Consider the following 17,328-nt stretch of genomic DNA (forward strand, 5'->3'; position numbering starts at 1 on the left):
GGTGGCTTCATGCCCTTGTGAAACTTGCTGATCTCTTTTTGCCTTAAGAAACTGCACAGTGAAACAGGAATAATAATACCTGTTTGAGGGCCGCGGTAAGGTCTGGAGACACATGTGAGAGGGACACGCACAGGTCTGCTGCATAGTGGGTGCTCAGTAAATGACCATGATCACTCTATACAGCTTGGTCCAGGTCTTATGATCGATTTCTTGGGGCTTCCTCTCCTGCCCTCACCACCCCACCCCATCCAAATGTCAATATTTGGAGTGGCCCTCATTTGGCTTTCTAGATTTGCCACAGTCAGTGGTCCAGATGGAGTTAGAGGCACAGCACACTTGTCTGTGAGCCACTGGATGGGGCACCCCTGTGCACAGACCAAGAAAAGGAGAGTTGCCATCACAGGGCAAATCCTTGACACTCTTGCTGTTGCAAATTCTCTGAAGTGTGGAAATGCACATGCAAAATTCAGAGAAAGAACCAAATTCAAGTGTTTATGAAATGAGAGCTCTGTAGGGAAGTTGGCCCAATAAAAACCAGCTATTCCTTATTTATCAGCAAATGACCAGCTGCCGCAGGTCGGCCTGAAACCTCTTGCTACTTGACCTCATCAGCAACCACCCCATAATAAGTCACCATCGCTTAATTAGACAAGGGAGTTTTCAAATGTAATCTCTTTGCACTCAGCAGGCCCTGGGTCAAACAGAATCTGACTAACCTACAGCTTGTGTTTACACAGCTTCCAGCAGTTCAAAAAGCTAAGGGAAGATCAGAAGCTTATCTTCTAGCCAACAGGGGAGGGAGGGTAGGTGGAATTTGACAGAGGTTGTAATCATCCACATTGGGGGATGAGGGGAAAGCCTGCTCATCTGTTTGCAAGCATGTTAGGACAAGATGTTACATTTCTAGAAACCCAGACACAGAAAAAAGGTGGGCAGATGCCATTCTTGTGGTTTAATTAAGAAGGAAAGTAAAGATCTAATGTAAGTCCAGCTATGTTGGCTGGGCCTCTGCTCTGGGGAAGGAAGGGTGGAGGCGGGGAGGCTGGAGGAGAGGCTGGGCATGGAGGGATGTGCTGGCTGGCACGTGGCAGCTGTGCCTGGTGAGTCCTATTCTAGCTCACGGCCCTGTGTTCCAGCCCTTCTGGAAAATTACCTCCAAATAACAGATCACGAAAGAGCAACTCCAACAAGCCCTATAATTTAGTCCCAAGAGGAAATTCTTCATTCATCAAGTGTCCAGGAGGCTAAATTAGTTCTCTACCCACGTGGGCCCTGGTTGGCAATTTCATGTGAGGGTGAGCCCTACCTTGGGGAGGAGTCCAGCCAGAGGCAGGGCAGCTGAGGCCGGCCCGGTGCCCAGCTGGGTCAGACCACATATTATGCCACAGAGGGGGTAGAGCTCCTGGGGAATATTTCAGGGACTCAGTCCCTTTCACAATTTTTTCTCAGATGCACATCTTGAGGTGTTTGTGGGGAAAGAGAGAATTCACCTCACCTCAGCCGGAGGTTGCCAGAGTGTTCTTCACCAGGAGGCAGACTAGACTTTCCAAAAGTGCAAGATGGGATCAAAGCCAAAGATAATTTTAGAGAATGCTTCAGTTTCATTCTCAGTTATTAAGCTGATATACAAATTAATTACAAATATACAATTTTTTGCTCTTATGTGTTGCTTTGTTTTTGTTTCTGCTTTTGTTCTGTGAGTCTAGTCATAGCCTGGAGTCCAACTCCACTGTTAGTGCACATTAAAAACAAAACATCTTAGAAGACATTTAGAAGATGGGTATGTTCAAGAGGACATCTCTTTTCTTTCAGCGAAATCTTTATTTTTATGGATTTTTTTTTAAATTGAGAGGAGGCTGAATTCCTCAGCTGTACTGAACATTTCCAGAGGTCTATAAATAAACCAGAAGTTTTCTTTATGCCTAATCAACAGGTTGCCTAAAACAAGATACTTTTTTACATTCCCTCCATTTTAAGAATGGTGTTGCTAAATTTGTGCTACATTCTGAAGTTAAAAATCTTGTTTCTCTTCTTAGAAATCTGATTCACTGCCTCCATCTAGGAATCTGAATAAAAAGACAGGCCTCTCCTCCTGCTATCTTTGCAGTAATCTCAAAAATGCCAACCTCATTTGTATTTGCAAGACTTCTTTATGCTTAGATTTTATGAGTAACTACTCTGTCTATAAAATCAAGCTTGCTTTGTGAATCACTAAACATTACAGGCAGGTTTGAAAAGAAGGTTTACTACTTCAGGGAGAAAATGATTCTGCAGAAATAGAACATAGATACCTTCACAAAGAGTAAAACAATAATTCAAAAGTAAAATTAGAATCAAAGTTCTACATTTTATGTATATCAGTAAGTTTAAACAGGACTATGCAAATAGAGTTGGTTGATTTGTGCAACTTTTTCAACCTTTTTTATTTCCTATTTTCTGTTCCCAGGTGCCCATAAAGACTGATGCCTTTATGGTGTTACACTCCTAAATTTGAACTCATAGAATGTAAAAATGGGTTGGGTACTCCAAGCACAGAATTCTCTGCTCTAAAAACAAACAAACAAACAAAACAACAACAAAAAAACCTTATTAAAGAAATACTTTAAAATACACTGAAGAAATCCCTTAAAATGACTGAGATGCATTTTTTATCAATTGGGAAGACTACTAAACTAGTTGACATATACACTTTCATTCAAGGTGTTCATGTCAAATGAGGCACTTCTGTAATCAAAGGCTTACCTTCCTCCTTTTTTGTTTGTTTTTAATTAATTAACTTACTTATTTTTGGCTGCGTTGGGTCTTTGTTGCTGCACTCAGGGCTTTCTCTCTAGTTGCGGCGAGCAGGGGCCACTCTTCGTTGCAGTGTGTGGGTTTCTCACCGTATTGGCTTCTCTTGCTGTGGAGCATGGGTTCTAAGCACGTGGGCTTCAGTAGCTGCGGCACATGGGCTCAGTAGTTGTGGCTTTTGGGCTCTAGAGCACAGGCTCAGTAGGTGTGGCGCACAGGCTTAGTTGCTCCATGGCATGTGGGATCTTCCCGGACCAGGGGTCAAACCCGTGTCCCCTGCATTGGCAGGTGGGTTCTTAACCACTGTGCAGCCAGAGAAGCCCTTACCTGCCTTCTTAACTGCAATTTTTTTTTTTCTTTTGTGGGGAGTGGGCAAGAAGAGGACTCAGAACTCACTACTAACCATGCACATTCAGAGCAGAGGAGAAGACAAAGCTGAATTCATGGTTTGCTCACCTAGGTGCCCTGAGCCTAAGATGTATTTGACAATTCGCCACTTAAATGGCAATCAAAGGTAGGGTTATTGGTTAAGTCTGTGGAATAAGCCAAGAATCAGAAGGTTTACTCTTGCATTCATTCAAAGTCAGATAAAAATATTAGAGCATAACCCCAAGTGGCCTTGACCCACATTTGTAGAGACTATAAACCCCAGGCAGACAAGGCCAGGGACACTGCAGAGAAATAGATTCTGAGTATGTCAACTGGAGGGTGAAAGTCGGGAGAGGGCCAACATCTTTGTCCTCCTCCGACCAGGGCATCACCATTTCTCAAGTTGGACATTTGACATTGAGCAAAATCTCTACTCATTGCTATATTTAGGCACAAGGTCTTCTCTAAGAAAAGGCTCATCAGCTTGTGATAAAATGAAATATATTGAAGCAGGACATCTTCCAGCTACTAAGAGAAACTTGTAGATATGGAAGCAAGTTAAGCGGTCTCAGTATAATTTTGCAATTGGTACTTTCATTCATTTCACAAATAATCACCAGGGGTATGCTGTGTACCCAGGAACTGTTCTATGCACTGATAACATGCTAGAGAATAAGGCAGATAAAATACCTGGGATTTTTCTTTGTGTGCTAGAGTGTTTTTGAGGATGGTAGGGAATAGACAGTAAACAAGAAAATAAATAAGTCAACAAGATCAAATCACATAAGGAACAGAGTGATGGCCAGAAATTGACTTGATGACTATTACAGGTGGGTGGTCGTGGAGGGCCTTTCTTGGGAGGTGACATTGGAGCTGAAACCTGAATGACAAGAAGGTGTGAACCATGTGAAGATCTGGGGTAAGAGTGTAGGGAGAGGAAACGGCAAGTGTAAAGGTTGAAAGGAAGGAATGAGCTTGGTATCTACTGGGACTGAGGAGTGGGCTCATGTGGCTCCTGCCTGTGAGGAAGGAGAAATGACAGCTGAGACGAGCAAGTGCCAGAGTGAGCAGAGCCACAGGGGCCTGTGGAGTGGAGTGGCTTTTTTTTTTTTTTTTTTTTTTTTTGTGGCTTTTGTTTTAATGCCATGACAAAGTGCTGGAGCATTTTAACTTGGGCAATAGAATGATGTGATTTATTTTTTATTTTTATTTTTTTATGAATTTATTTATTTATTTATTTCTGTCTCCATGGGTCTTTGTTGCTACACATGGGCTTCCTCTAATTACCGTTAGCGGGGGGCTATTCTTTGTTGCAGGGCACAGGCTCTAGGTGCATGGGCTTCAGTAGTTGCAGTGCATGGGCTCAGTAGTTGTGGCTCGTGGGTTCTAGAGTACAGGCTCAATAGTTGCGGCGCATGGGCTTAGTTGCTCTGCGGTATGTGGGATCTTCCCTGAACAGGGATCGAACGCATGTCCCCTGCACTGGCAGGTGGATTCTTAACCACTGTGCCACCAGGGAAGTCCCAGCATGATGTGATTTAGAATCTTGAAAAATCACTCAGGCTGTGACAGAGAGGGACATGGTGGGAAAGAGAAGAGATTGTCACAGAGCTCCAGACAATAAAAACAGTGCTTGTACAGGAGCCATAGCAGTGAAAATATGAGTCAGTGCCTGCAGGATAGACTTTATTTTAGTAACAAGGGTAACTTTTTGTTGAGAAACAGGATGTCACACATGAAGGGAAGGGACATTCAAAGCTTTCTGTTTTGAGAAGGACTATGATTCTTTCTGCCTAATGAATTCTGCCTATTCCACCCACGGATAGAAGAAAAGCTAATAAAATTCACTCATGGGGTCTTCCTCTTACTGCTTACCAGTCTATATAGCAACAGAATTTCACATCCTACAGTATATTTCAAATAAGAACGGTATGTTTCTCTTAGGAAAATAAAACGTGATTTATGTGGCAGTTTAAATTTTCAAATAAAAGCTTGGCAGTCATCACAAGACACAAGCAATTTCATTTCCCAATACATTCCTTTAAATGACATTCTGTTGAATAGGAAGAAAACCAAAATGATGCTCACTCTGGCCATAAACTGTGGAAATCGGAAAATGGTTTTCACATAGAGCTGAGCAGTATTGGGCACAGAGGACAGACATGCCCTGAGAACCACCAGCATAAAAGAAATGCACACGTAGCCTGGACCCTGGGGTCCCTGAGGCATCTTGACCCTCACGGAGCTTGTGGTTGGGCAGGTGCTCTGCCATCTTTTGAACCAGATGATGCTTCCAAGATACTCTATTTGTTGCCTGGCCACGTGGTGAGCTCTCAAGAACAGTGCCATCTAGCAAGAACAATAATGTGAACCAAGCATGTAGATTTACATTCTCTAGTAATCAACAAAAGGTTTTTTAAGTGAAATTAAATTAATTTCACTGTAATTAATTATTAGATTTAATCTGTTTCCAAAATCTATTATTTCCACATGTGATCAACATGAAAATTATTCATGACACATTTTACCTTTTTTTAACATAAAACTGTGACATTTGATGTATGGTCATCTCAACTGGACTGGTCACATTTCAAGTACTCACCAGCCACAGATGACTAACGGCTACTGCATTAGACATCAGAGCTCAAAAATACGTATATAAAATTTCCTGTTAGCTACAATTTGTTCTCAAATATCCAAAAAGGAAATAACTGATGTCACATCATAGACATGACCCATTGGTGGCTCATAAAGAGGAGCTAATAACTTCCCAGGGATCTGCAGCAATGTAGCATAAGAAAGGCAGCTTTGACCTTTGAGAAAATATGACCACATGTCAATAACTCATTTGGACTGTTTTTTGAAGGTTCAGAGATTTGTTTTATTACACTTGGAACCAAAAGGATACACACACACAAAAGAAAAGATTAAAAGCTGACTTTTTATTACATTTATTTTAAAAAAGGATGAAGCTGCAAAAGAACAATAAAATTATCCCTAAAATATTTCCAGAGCTCCTGAATGTCTATCTGGACTTAACTTTACATGTTTAAATAATGACAACAAGACAGGCTCAAGGAGGAGAATCTACATGACAAGACTGCAGCTGGGTGCCAAGGGATGTCCTTTGGTATTGCCAGGCTGCAGATAAGAAAAGCACAGCCAGAAGGCTGAGAGGATCCCTGCGGCTCCGCAGTCGGGGCAGGTGTGGCGGACACTTGAAATAGTAAAACAGTACATGCCTCCCGACCCCCAGGCTCTGCAGCCACAGCAGCAGCAGTGCTACCCCGCCTGTCCTGGGATACAGGTGATGACTCACATCTGCTTGAGCTGAGAGGCTTTGTGAACATCTCATGCAAGATGACATGAACTGGTGATGCCAATTTAAATATTTTTCCAAAGTCAACCTAAACATCATTTTTACACCTACAGTTTATTGAAACTGCAGTAACTCTTGCCCCTTAAGGATAGATTTAAGTAAGGAGAACTTTCTGAACTAACTCACCCTGAAAAGACAGAGAAGATGGTGTCACAGGGATAAAAACACCCCCAGACAGGAGGAATAATCCATGGATCTTTTCTTTTCTTTTTTTTTAATTAAGTAATTTATTTATTTCGCTACATTGGGTCTTCGTTGCTGCCCCCAGGCTTTCTCTACTTGAGGTGAGTGGGGGCTACTCTTCATTGCAGTGCTTGGGCTTCTCATTGTGGTGGCTTCTCTTGTTGCAGAGCACAGGCTCTAGGTGCGCAGCCTGCAGTAGTTGTGGCACATAGGCTCAGTAGTTGTGGCGTATGGGCTTAGTTGCTCTGAGGCATGTGGGATCTTCCTGGACCAGGGATTGAACCCACGTCCCCTGCATTGGCAGGTGGATTCTTAACCACTGGGCCATCAGGGAAGTCCCTCTGTGGGTCTTTTCAATGACAAGTCAGAACTTCTAGCTTAGAGAGAGTCATTTTTTCCTACAGTGTGACCAGTAAAAATGTATTTTCTAGGAACACAAATGAAGACTTCACTATTTTCCAGAGCCCAAAAGCCTCTTATAGGGCAATCAAGAACTGACAATAAGTCTGAAACAAATTTTTGACATCCCCAGACTAGCAGGTAAATATATTAATAGCAAGGACATAAAGATTTTTCTCAAGCAAATCAACATTTTAGTAAATAAATGAATGAACGGATGAATGAATATATACGTATACACACACATACTGGTATTTAGAATTAGGCACTGGTCATGGTTTTTAGACCCTTTTACTTAGATGCATTTCACAAGGAACTGGAGATCTGCAGAGTAAAAGCCTAATATGGTAGCTAACTTACCTGGCTCAGAGAGATCACTACACACCCTGTCTTTTCCCGTGGAACCATACTTACTTCATGATTTAAAAGCTACAGGATGCTTCCTATATTCCCTGAACCCTTCTTTAGGTGCTTGTATCTATGTTCATGGTGGGTTGGGCCGAAAACATCCTTCTTTTACCTACCTCCATCCCTATGAAGGAGGCCACCAGGGCCTGTACACTTGGAGGCAGCAGCTGAAGCATGCAGACGCGCCAAGAGACCACGTGTGCCTTAATACAGAGATAAGGCAATACGTTCATGCTTACGTTTCATTTATTCTGTGGGGACTGACGGGAGCAAACAACCATGAGCCCAGCCAGTTCGACAGCATCTTTTCCTAAATGCTAAAATTAATAATTCTTTATGCAATGAAAAGCTTATTATATCAAAGAATTGTATTTTCAGTGAAGGAAGAAACAGATTGAGGTAAAACATGCTTGAATCTGGTGGCAAATTTTATCTGGTTTCCACTATCTGGGGCAATAACCTACACTCTCTAAAATAATCAGTGTGAAGTAAAAACATCTCCATTCACAAATACTCTTTGCGGCGCATAACTAACAGGCAATTCCTAAGATACTGTGGAGACCATGACCTTGCATTAGGGGATTTTCTGGGGGAGGAGAAGGTCTAGTTTCCAAAAAGTGAGAAGGAACTGATTTTACTCTTTCTCCTTTACCTTTTTCTTTCCTTGCAATATCCATGGTAGTAACACCACTAAAGCCCAGGCGCCAAGCTCGGAAATCTCTATCAATTGCCAACTGCAGGTCAATCTCCTGTAATCTGTTCTCAATCATTCAGTCTCAACTTGAACACCCTCACTGCCTCTCAACACAGTTTGTGTTTGTTTCTGTTTTTTTTCCTTTCATGGAGAGCTCCATTCATTAGAAACTTTTAGTTTATGTTGAATCAAATTATTTCTGCTTATAACATATATGCACGGGCCTTAGTTCTTAGTAAGTAACGTGCAAAGGTAGTCCCTCATTCCAGACTCTTGAGGATAGCTGTAGCAGACAGAGAACATGTATATAACACAATTCCAGCATTTAAGAAAGATGCAGCCCAAGGAGAAAGGCAGAATTAACAATTAGTGGAAAGTTAGCAACTGAAAGGGGTCTACATGCAATCGAATTTGGGAAAGGTAATGAAGATAACACAGAGAAAAACAAGCCTAGATAAACAGAAGTAAAATAGAGAACCTCCCCGGATGCAGCAGAAGGAAGAGCAGGAGGCAAGACAATTGCAAGGATTTGGATAAACTGCGTGTCAAACACAAAAGAGCACTTAGTAGACACCTGTGATACAGATAAAATGTTTTTCACTAATGGAGTGATGTGCACGGCATTTAAAAAATCTGGCAGGTCTAAATCATCTTAGGAATGATGTTTCTTGAAGAATATGAATTTAATACAAATATCGTGCATTTAATTCTGTTTTATTTTTCAATTAGCTTTATGCTTGCTTTGGACAGCTGTATGGTGCATGAGTTAATTTATATCACATTTGAAATTTCCAAGTATATCTGAAAAACTTTTCTTATCCAAAGCATGTATTTCAAATATATTTTACATTTTTGTTCCTTCAATACCTATCAGCAGTCAGAGACCGAAATTCCTCACCTTATTGTAACTTTTGTGGAATCATGTCCACGTATGCCATGTAGGGTAAAAAAGTTGTAGCTAATCTGCTTTTGATTTAAAAGGAAGGCTTTCTTTAGTCTCAACTCCCGCCTTTCTATCCAACAGGACAGCAGATACAATAGCCATAAATATATAATATGAATGCATTTTTCCTACTATATCCAAAGAGACATTGAACTTCTCTCTAAAAATTTACTTTTCAGCTTATCTTCCTTTTCTCCATTTAAAATCAAATGGCAATAGCATCTCAAGGAGGTTGGCAGGCATACAGATGCTTAAATTAAGGAAATAGTACAAAATTGTCAAAACTTTTGGATCTCTTAAGATCTTTGGCAAGTCAGGTATAATTGAGTAGACCCAGGAATGAATAGGCCTAGGTTTGAATTCCATTTTTGCCACTAATTAGGTTATATGAACTTGGGCAAGCTACTCTGAGGGCCAGCTTCCTGATCTGTAAAGTGTAGACAATTATGGCGAGGATTAAATAAAACATTTATATTAGAAAAGGAGCTTACAGAATGCCTGGCATATTATAGTTATTCCAATAACACCTTTATTCACTTATTCATTCACACATCCCCACTAATACAAATAAAATATATATCCAGTTATTTCTAAATTCTTTTGGATCAAAATAAAATTAAAGAAGTAGAATGAGGACATGTTGAAACTGTACGTGGAAAAAATTGCAATGTATGTTTATCACATACTCTGCTTCTTACTTTCTATCAAATGTCTAGTCCTCTTGGGCCGGCTTCAGTCTTTTAAGCAGGGCTACCAAATGCTTTGTCGTAATATTGATATTTGGAGTCAAGGATGAAATCATGGGTGTCTTCCAGGGAGAATTTTGGGCAACCCAATAGTTAAGTGTAAGGAAAGGCTGGCATTGAGTTGCTCACATGGAAGAAGTTGACCATATTCCTAAGGGAATGTTATAAAGTATGGTTGCCTAGAGGCAAAGAGTTTTATTCCTAAACCATTTCATTTACTTTTTGCAAGTCAGATTTGCCTCACAAATGCTAGCAAAAAATAAAATGTTCCCTAATATATGATACAGTGTTCCATTCACCATCCAACTCTAAAGGTAATTTTAGTCATTTGTTATTCCAAAAATTTCAGAGAATTATTATCTTATGATCTCAAATCTGATCTGGCCTCCAATTTCTGGTCTTTAAATTCCGTTAGCTATTCTTCAGAAATGGTTCCCAATGGTTTTATTTTTATTCTTTTATTAGCCACTGAAGGGCCCAGTTCTAAAATTACCTGAAATGTTTTATGTCCAATAAAGTTTACAGAATACATCCATGAATAACATGTAGTTTAAGATTTTAACACCCAAAGATGGGATATTGTAATATCCCAGAATTTTTTCCAAAAATATACATGGTCCTAATCTATATCTATATCTATATCTACATCTATATCCATTTCTATGTCTATATAATAGATATGTAATATATTCATATGTATACATACACACACATTCACACACAACTTTTGCATAAATCTATGGCTGTAGAACTATTTCACATCCATCATTTAACATTATGTAATTTTGGAAATGAAATTAAAAATTACACAGGTAATTTTAATAAAAGCTCAGAAACCTTGAAGTAATTTGTGTAGCCTTCTACATCATCAGAATTTAGCTCTTGAACCTTAAATGGCCATTGTTTTTATTTTTAACGTAAATGAAAAAAGTTAAAGAACTATTTGTCATTTCTTTGTTTCCTAGACTAATGTAGCCACCTGGGTTGCAGGACCAGGCTTTTGAGTGGCCAGTACAAATAAATAGCTAGAAAAATCTTTACCACAAAAAAATCCCTTGTGAATCTATATCCACAACTTCAAGAAGTTAGGAATGAACTTTATCTCAGCCAGGCTGACAGTGATAAGATTTCAAAAAGGTGGGAAGATTGACCACCCACAGCCCAGCTGTCTCCGAATCAGATCCAGCCAGACTTGCAAATACCACTATCACAATACAAGTAGCATCACCAAACTGACTGTCCTGTTGATTGGCAGGCCTTCAGGGAGTTTTATCTAATTGTCTAAGAACAGTAAGGAAAGGAAAACACATTAATTTTCATTTAAATGTAGACAGTTTTTACCTTTGAGCCTGGGGTGGGGGAAGGGAAACACAGATTTACTCACATTATTTTTACTTAGAGTCAAGATGCCCCAAGTGGAATATCTCTTGCAATTTGATTTTTTTCTTTTCTTTTAAAGATTGCTTGAGAAGATATTAAACTGAGGACCTCCCCTTGGAAAACCACACCTGGGAGCTGAAGAGACACGTCTCCATGTGTGCGAACACTGCCAAAGGTGACAGGGTAGCAGCTGACAGCCCAGGAAGTGAATCACTCACTGCCTTTGTTGGTTTCTGTTTTGTCATCAGAGCAAAAACATCAAAAATAACCTACATGAAGAAATCAATAAGTAACCTATCATCCATGTCTGGGACCTGAGTGTCTCATTGCCTCCATCTCTCCCATCCCTATTATTAAATGAGTCAATGGTTGAAAACCTCCACATGTCTCATATGGAGTTAAATCAGATGTTAAATCACCTTAGTCTCATTGCATATGGGGGAAAAAAAAAAAAGACCTCAAAAAGAACATGCTAGTGTTGAGAGAAGTGAGAAGTTTGAGGGGCATACTGTATTTTAGGAAAATCATCCTGTAAATTGAGAATGTATTACACCCCAGCACAGATACATTTTTTAAAAAAAAAGAAATTTCATTGCAGAAAGACACAAGCTGCTCCTTTCTGCTGCTGACCAGTTTTCTGGAAGGACACATACTTCATGGCTAGTAAATAGCATTTTTTATTTTAAAAATATGTCTAATTACTTGCAAGTAAAGCATGATGAAACCTTTACCACTTAACTTTCCAAAAGTATCTAAAATAGTCAAAGATTTAATAAATCATTGCCAATATACTCACACATCCAACAAAAGTCATCCAGGAAACACATCAACACCTTCTCAGTCAGAATAGTATTTAGGAGATTTATTCTTACATGGCCATGTTGTATATTATGTTGAAAATATTTCAGATTTTACCTCCTCACCGTTTAAGTTCATAGATGCTATTTTTACCTCCTCCAAGTTTCCTGGATGACTGAGGTCCTTACAGTCTCCAGTTAGTCATATCCCACACTCTACTAATTTTCAGATGCTGGAATAATGACAGTGATTGAGATCACGATGAACTTTTGAGCCTGAAGTCCTGTCTTTTATCAATGAGGACATGGTTACTATTTCATGAGTCACCCAAACTACTTCTTGCATTTGGTGGCAGTGTCCAGAGGGCAGACTTTATAGCAGCCATTTTTGTTATTGACATAAGAAGTGGGAAAGTTCTGAATTGTTTTGACCATGTCTCTCACGTAGACATCACTTCCCACGTAGACCTCACTTCCCACGTATGTTACAAATCTATTCTAACCTCCTAAAGTAGTTGGTTAAAATAAAGCTAGATAATTCTCTAACTCATCCTATGACGGAGTCCTCATTTGCAAGATCTTGGAAAGTCCCAGGTTAAATTCTGCTGAAAGCCACCGTTCCCATCTGAAGCCTAAAACCCATTTAAGAGCCAGCTGAACAATTTACAAGTCAAGCAGAGGTAATGGGAATAAAGTACAATTATCTTCTTCATCTTACATCACCAGGCGCAGCTGCAAGTGTCAACATTCAGCTCCTCTCCAGCCTCCACTGACTACACCTCCCTTTAATCTGAGCTTCCTTTTCACTCTTGGGAGATGAGCCAGCACACTCCTTGGCGAGACCCACTTTATATGGCCTGTGATTGCAGGGCACAGGTCCATAAATGCCCAGGGGCAAAGCATGTCTCCTGAATGACAACGAATTTCATGATACCGTGCACGCAGCTAATGACAGCCTAACCTCCATACCTCTAGTTCATCATATAACAAGAACGACACCTTTGGTCTAAAAACAAAAGGATGGAGAATTGCTGAGAAAAAGAACATGGGGTTGCAATAGAAGCTCCATGCTACTATCAAAGGAATTATAGAAAAGTTGTTCTAAGAAATGTAAGGACTAGTCCCCAGTGTGAACTAAGTGCAACCAAAGGAAAGAAAGTGAGTGATTCACACCCTAGAAAAATGGGCACTCCGCATGTCAGGCAGTGGTAAGCAACCGGTCTGTGAAATGAAGTTAACCATGTGCATTCCATGTTTTTCAGTACTTCTTGTTATCACGTTTCAAGCTACAATATTATAAGTTAAAAAAAAGAGTAGAAGAATTGGTAGCACTACAGAATCATAGTTGTTCTGAAATTACTATGTAGACCTATTCATGTAAGGGGGCCCCTTTTCCACAATTTAATGATGTAGAATAAGGAAGAAAATTTGTATTACAAATTGAGGCTTAGAAACATTAAAATATTTTACCATTATAAATAGCCCTAAAATAACAAAATTGTTTTATGTTGAATTGTCATTTCTATTTTATATTTCTACTATTATGTCCTACATTATTATATTACTATAGATTTACTATTACATATTATTACAACCTATTATAAAATAGTTCAGAATGACAACCTAGTTTATTACTAAATGTATATTATTATATCCCATAACACAATTCTATTACTATATTCTGCTTTTTCCTCTGCATGAATTTAAAAGAGGAACTTCCAGACACGGAGAGACTTTTCTAACACATAAACTATCAGAAATTTTATTCGCTCAGTGAAGAAGGCCAACAGACAATGTAAAGTTAAAGGCATGCCTGAAGAGGATTCAGAGCAAAACGTTCCTGACATCACTGTCAAAGTCAAAACATTATAATTCTCCTATCTCATCCTTTTGATAGAGTCTTTATGATATTAACAGCTACTTAGCATGTGACTTGTCTGCAGCAGACATTTGGATGACTATTTCTGGGTAAATTCTATACCTACAGCACCCACCCTCAATTCCGTTCCTGACAAAACATCAGAAAATGGAATAACTTGAAAGTATAAATAGCTTGGCTTGGCCACATTAGTCTTGACCTGACCTGAGAGCTTAGGAATTGGGGTGAGACATAATAATTGGCAGCTTATTGTTGCTGGACTATTGTATTAGAAGGGGCTAGCATTTGGCTTGAACTATAGAATCAGCAATGTCATTGAATTCAAGTCCACAGTAGGAACTCCTAGTTGGGTCAGAAATTATTTTGAGTAATGGAACAACCATGTAGCAACGTCAGTTGACAGTTTCACTTTGAGGGAGGCTATTGAATGCATACATTTCTCTCCTCCCTCCCAAAACTCTGTAGGAAAAGAAAAATGATAAGAATAAATTTAAGGCTACAGTGGAAAACTGAGAGGGTTACACCAACCGGTTCAAAGAATGCGAAATGTCCAGAAGATACCAAGCAAATATGGGACCCAAATGATGAAGAACCCACAGGACAACACAGGCTTGGACAGAACTGTTTTTTAAAGTAGTAAAAGTTCTCATCAGAACATCATACTAACCCGATATTGAAGCTTCAGAACCAGACTGTGATTAGGGGCAGTGGAGTACATTAGTGGACATCAAGGCCATCTGATCCTCAAGGTAGCTGATGATGATGGCATTTGCCCTCAGGCAAGAGCCAAAAGACAGTCTTTCTGACTAAAGTTGGGGATCTGCCCAGCAGTAATCCCAGAGATGCCCTGGGGGTGAGGGGAGAGAAGCAGCATGGCAGGTAAGTTTCTGTCACTACAAAGAACAAGAGGGTACTTCCCTGAAACTCCATAAGGCACACTCTCCCTCCATCCCAAAGGAGAGCCACCTTGCTAAATACCCACTCCCTACCTGTGTCCCTCCCATCTACCTGCCTCTTTTCAGAGCCGGAGAGCTTGTAATTACTCTCAGAGTATAATTTTTTCCCCATTTGTGTCATGTTACCTACTTCAATGACGAATCTCAATAAATCAAGCCATCATTTGCAAGTGTAAATTGATCTGCCAGAATAATCCATTGAAGAAACCAGTATCCCAGAGATGCACAAACTGAACAAATAAACTAAGTCAAGAGAAAAGAGATTATCCAGAGCAGAGATGATAACTCGTATAAAATAAATGTAATTAGTCTCTTCAGATTAATTACAGTGTATATCATGGAAATACATTTGGGCGTTGAATGCCCAAGTATCTGTACCTAAACAGGATTCTCAGGAATTTCTTATGGATATTAACATTTACAAAGCCCAGTCTTAGATCACCTTTAAAATCCTCCCAAGCTGAGGAACCATGATTCTATTTCAAGTGCAATTCCTGGGTTTAATACTTCTCATGAGATGCAAACAACAGTCGATATTACACAAAAGAAAGAAATTAAAATCTTCTGAAAATTTTGAGAAATCACAAATGATGCACTGTTCCATTGAACGCTGAGCCCACAAGATTTAAGGACCAGCAGTGTGGAGCTTGCCTTGCTATAAACAGCACACATGCTCAGTCTTTGCATCATTTATCATTATCTCTGTGTATGGTGTTCTCTGCTGAGATGGTGGGGAAATCTGGGGTCCTGACATCAAAGTGAAGGACTACAGTACTTGAAAAATACTTGGCCAGGAGGGAGTATTCAACAGGGTACTTGTGAATACTACAAAGGAGCTCATCACACACAGTGCTTGATCTCAACACTTGATCTATCAGGCTAAAGTATCTTTTAAACAGTGCTCTATTCTATAGTATGAAGAGCCTAAGACTAAGTGGGACAATTGTTAGAACAGTCAACGTAGAGAAACTATTTGAGAAAAGCCAGCTTCCAAATAGGGATTTGCATCTGTGTATTGTGTTCACCTTAATCCTCCATGTATTTTCAGTTTCCCAAGAAGGAACTGAGATTTCCTACTGCCAAGAGTTATTATCCCTCTTGCTTACCTTCAAAGCATCTTCCTCTATTAAAATGGCTTATGTAAAAATCTGAGCATTTTTAAGATTACATGCAGCTCTCCAGACATCCACTTAATTGGAAAGAACAGTCCAGAAAGAATATATAGACTTCCATACTCACATAGCATCTACGGTGCAGGCAACCCTGATGGAAAATTCCTGGAAACAAAAATGGCTTGCCAAACTTTTATTTTTATGAAGATGTTTTGTCACTAGCCTTATGGCACACAATGCAGAGAATTTATGCATTTAAAAAGTGGTTCACTAGAAAAGATGCCTCTGCATTTTGTTTTATTTCGTTTATTTTTTGCATAGAGTTTTTGCATCATTTCCAGACCAGATTGAGTTCATGCTTTTTATGCTGTAAGGACCTCACATCAGACCAAATTCTGCATACCACATTATAGTAACAGACATCAGGGCTCTGAAATGAAGAGATTTTGTATACGTTTTCCTTATCTGCTAAGAGGAGCTATCTTGTTAATGAATTTCTAAACAGAGAAGAGAGAGAACACAAAGAGATGGACACACTCGCCTCTTGCCCTTTCCCCTAGAAGATTTAAAATTTTGGTTGTGACTTTGGCCCTGTGGCCAGACAAAGAGGCAGAGGCCACAAGGAAGGATGAAGCTTGCCGACCACGAGGAGAGGAAGGATGACAAGGAGGGTATGTGCACCTGGTGTTCCTAGCCACTCATCCTCAGGTGACCCTCTTGCCCCTGGCTCTCCTAAGCCCTGGCATCCTCCTCTCCATGCAGCAGCAGGAAATTTTCCATTATGAAATTTGGGCACTGTACTGGTCACACCCTGGGTCATTTCCTGCATTGACAGGGCTGGGCTGCCAGCATGAGGCATGCAATCTGGAAGTTACGTAGTAGTCAGCTAATTCTTCCCTGAGGAGTGCTCACACCTGTCCTTGGGTGAGCACACTACACAAATATCATGAAGAAGTGGGAGGCACATTCCACTCTTCCCCTGATGCTGTAACCTGGCAAGTTATGTCCACGAAGTGCATCAGTGCTTGTCATCACTAGGCCTGGGACCAGGAGAACACTGACTTGCCAAGCGGCTCCCTTCCAGTTCTGCAGGTGTCACTCTTCACCATCAGGACCATCTTTCCAGTGGAAGTATTTACACAGTGGTTTAAAAAGCTTGCTGTCCTTGTGAGCCGCAGTCCATTTTTGTATGTTGAAATATTCATATCATCTCATGTTTTGAGGGAAATTCAAGTAAAATGTATACACTTAAAATCTGTAATTACATGTCACATTAGAACTGGAAGAGCTGTG

This window comes from Hippopotamus amphibius, chromosome 12 (genome assembly GCF_030028045.1).
Source record: "Hippopotamus amphibius kiboko isolate mHipAmp2 chromosome 12, mHipAmp2.hap2, whole genome shotgun sequence".
Classification (NCBI taxonomy): domain Eukaryota; kingdom Metazoa; phylum Chordata; class Mammalia; order Artiodactyla; family Hippopotamidae; genus Hippopotamus; species Hippopotamus amphibius.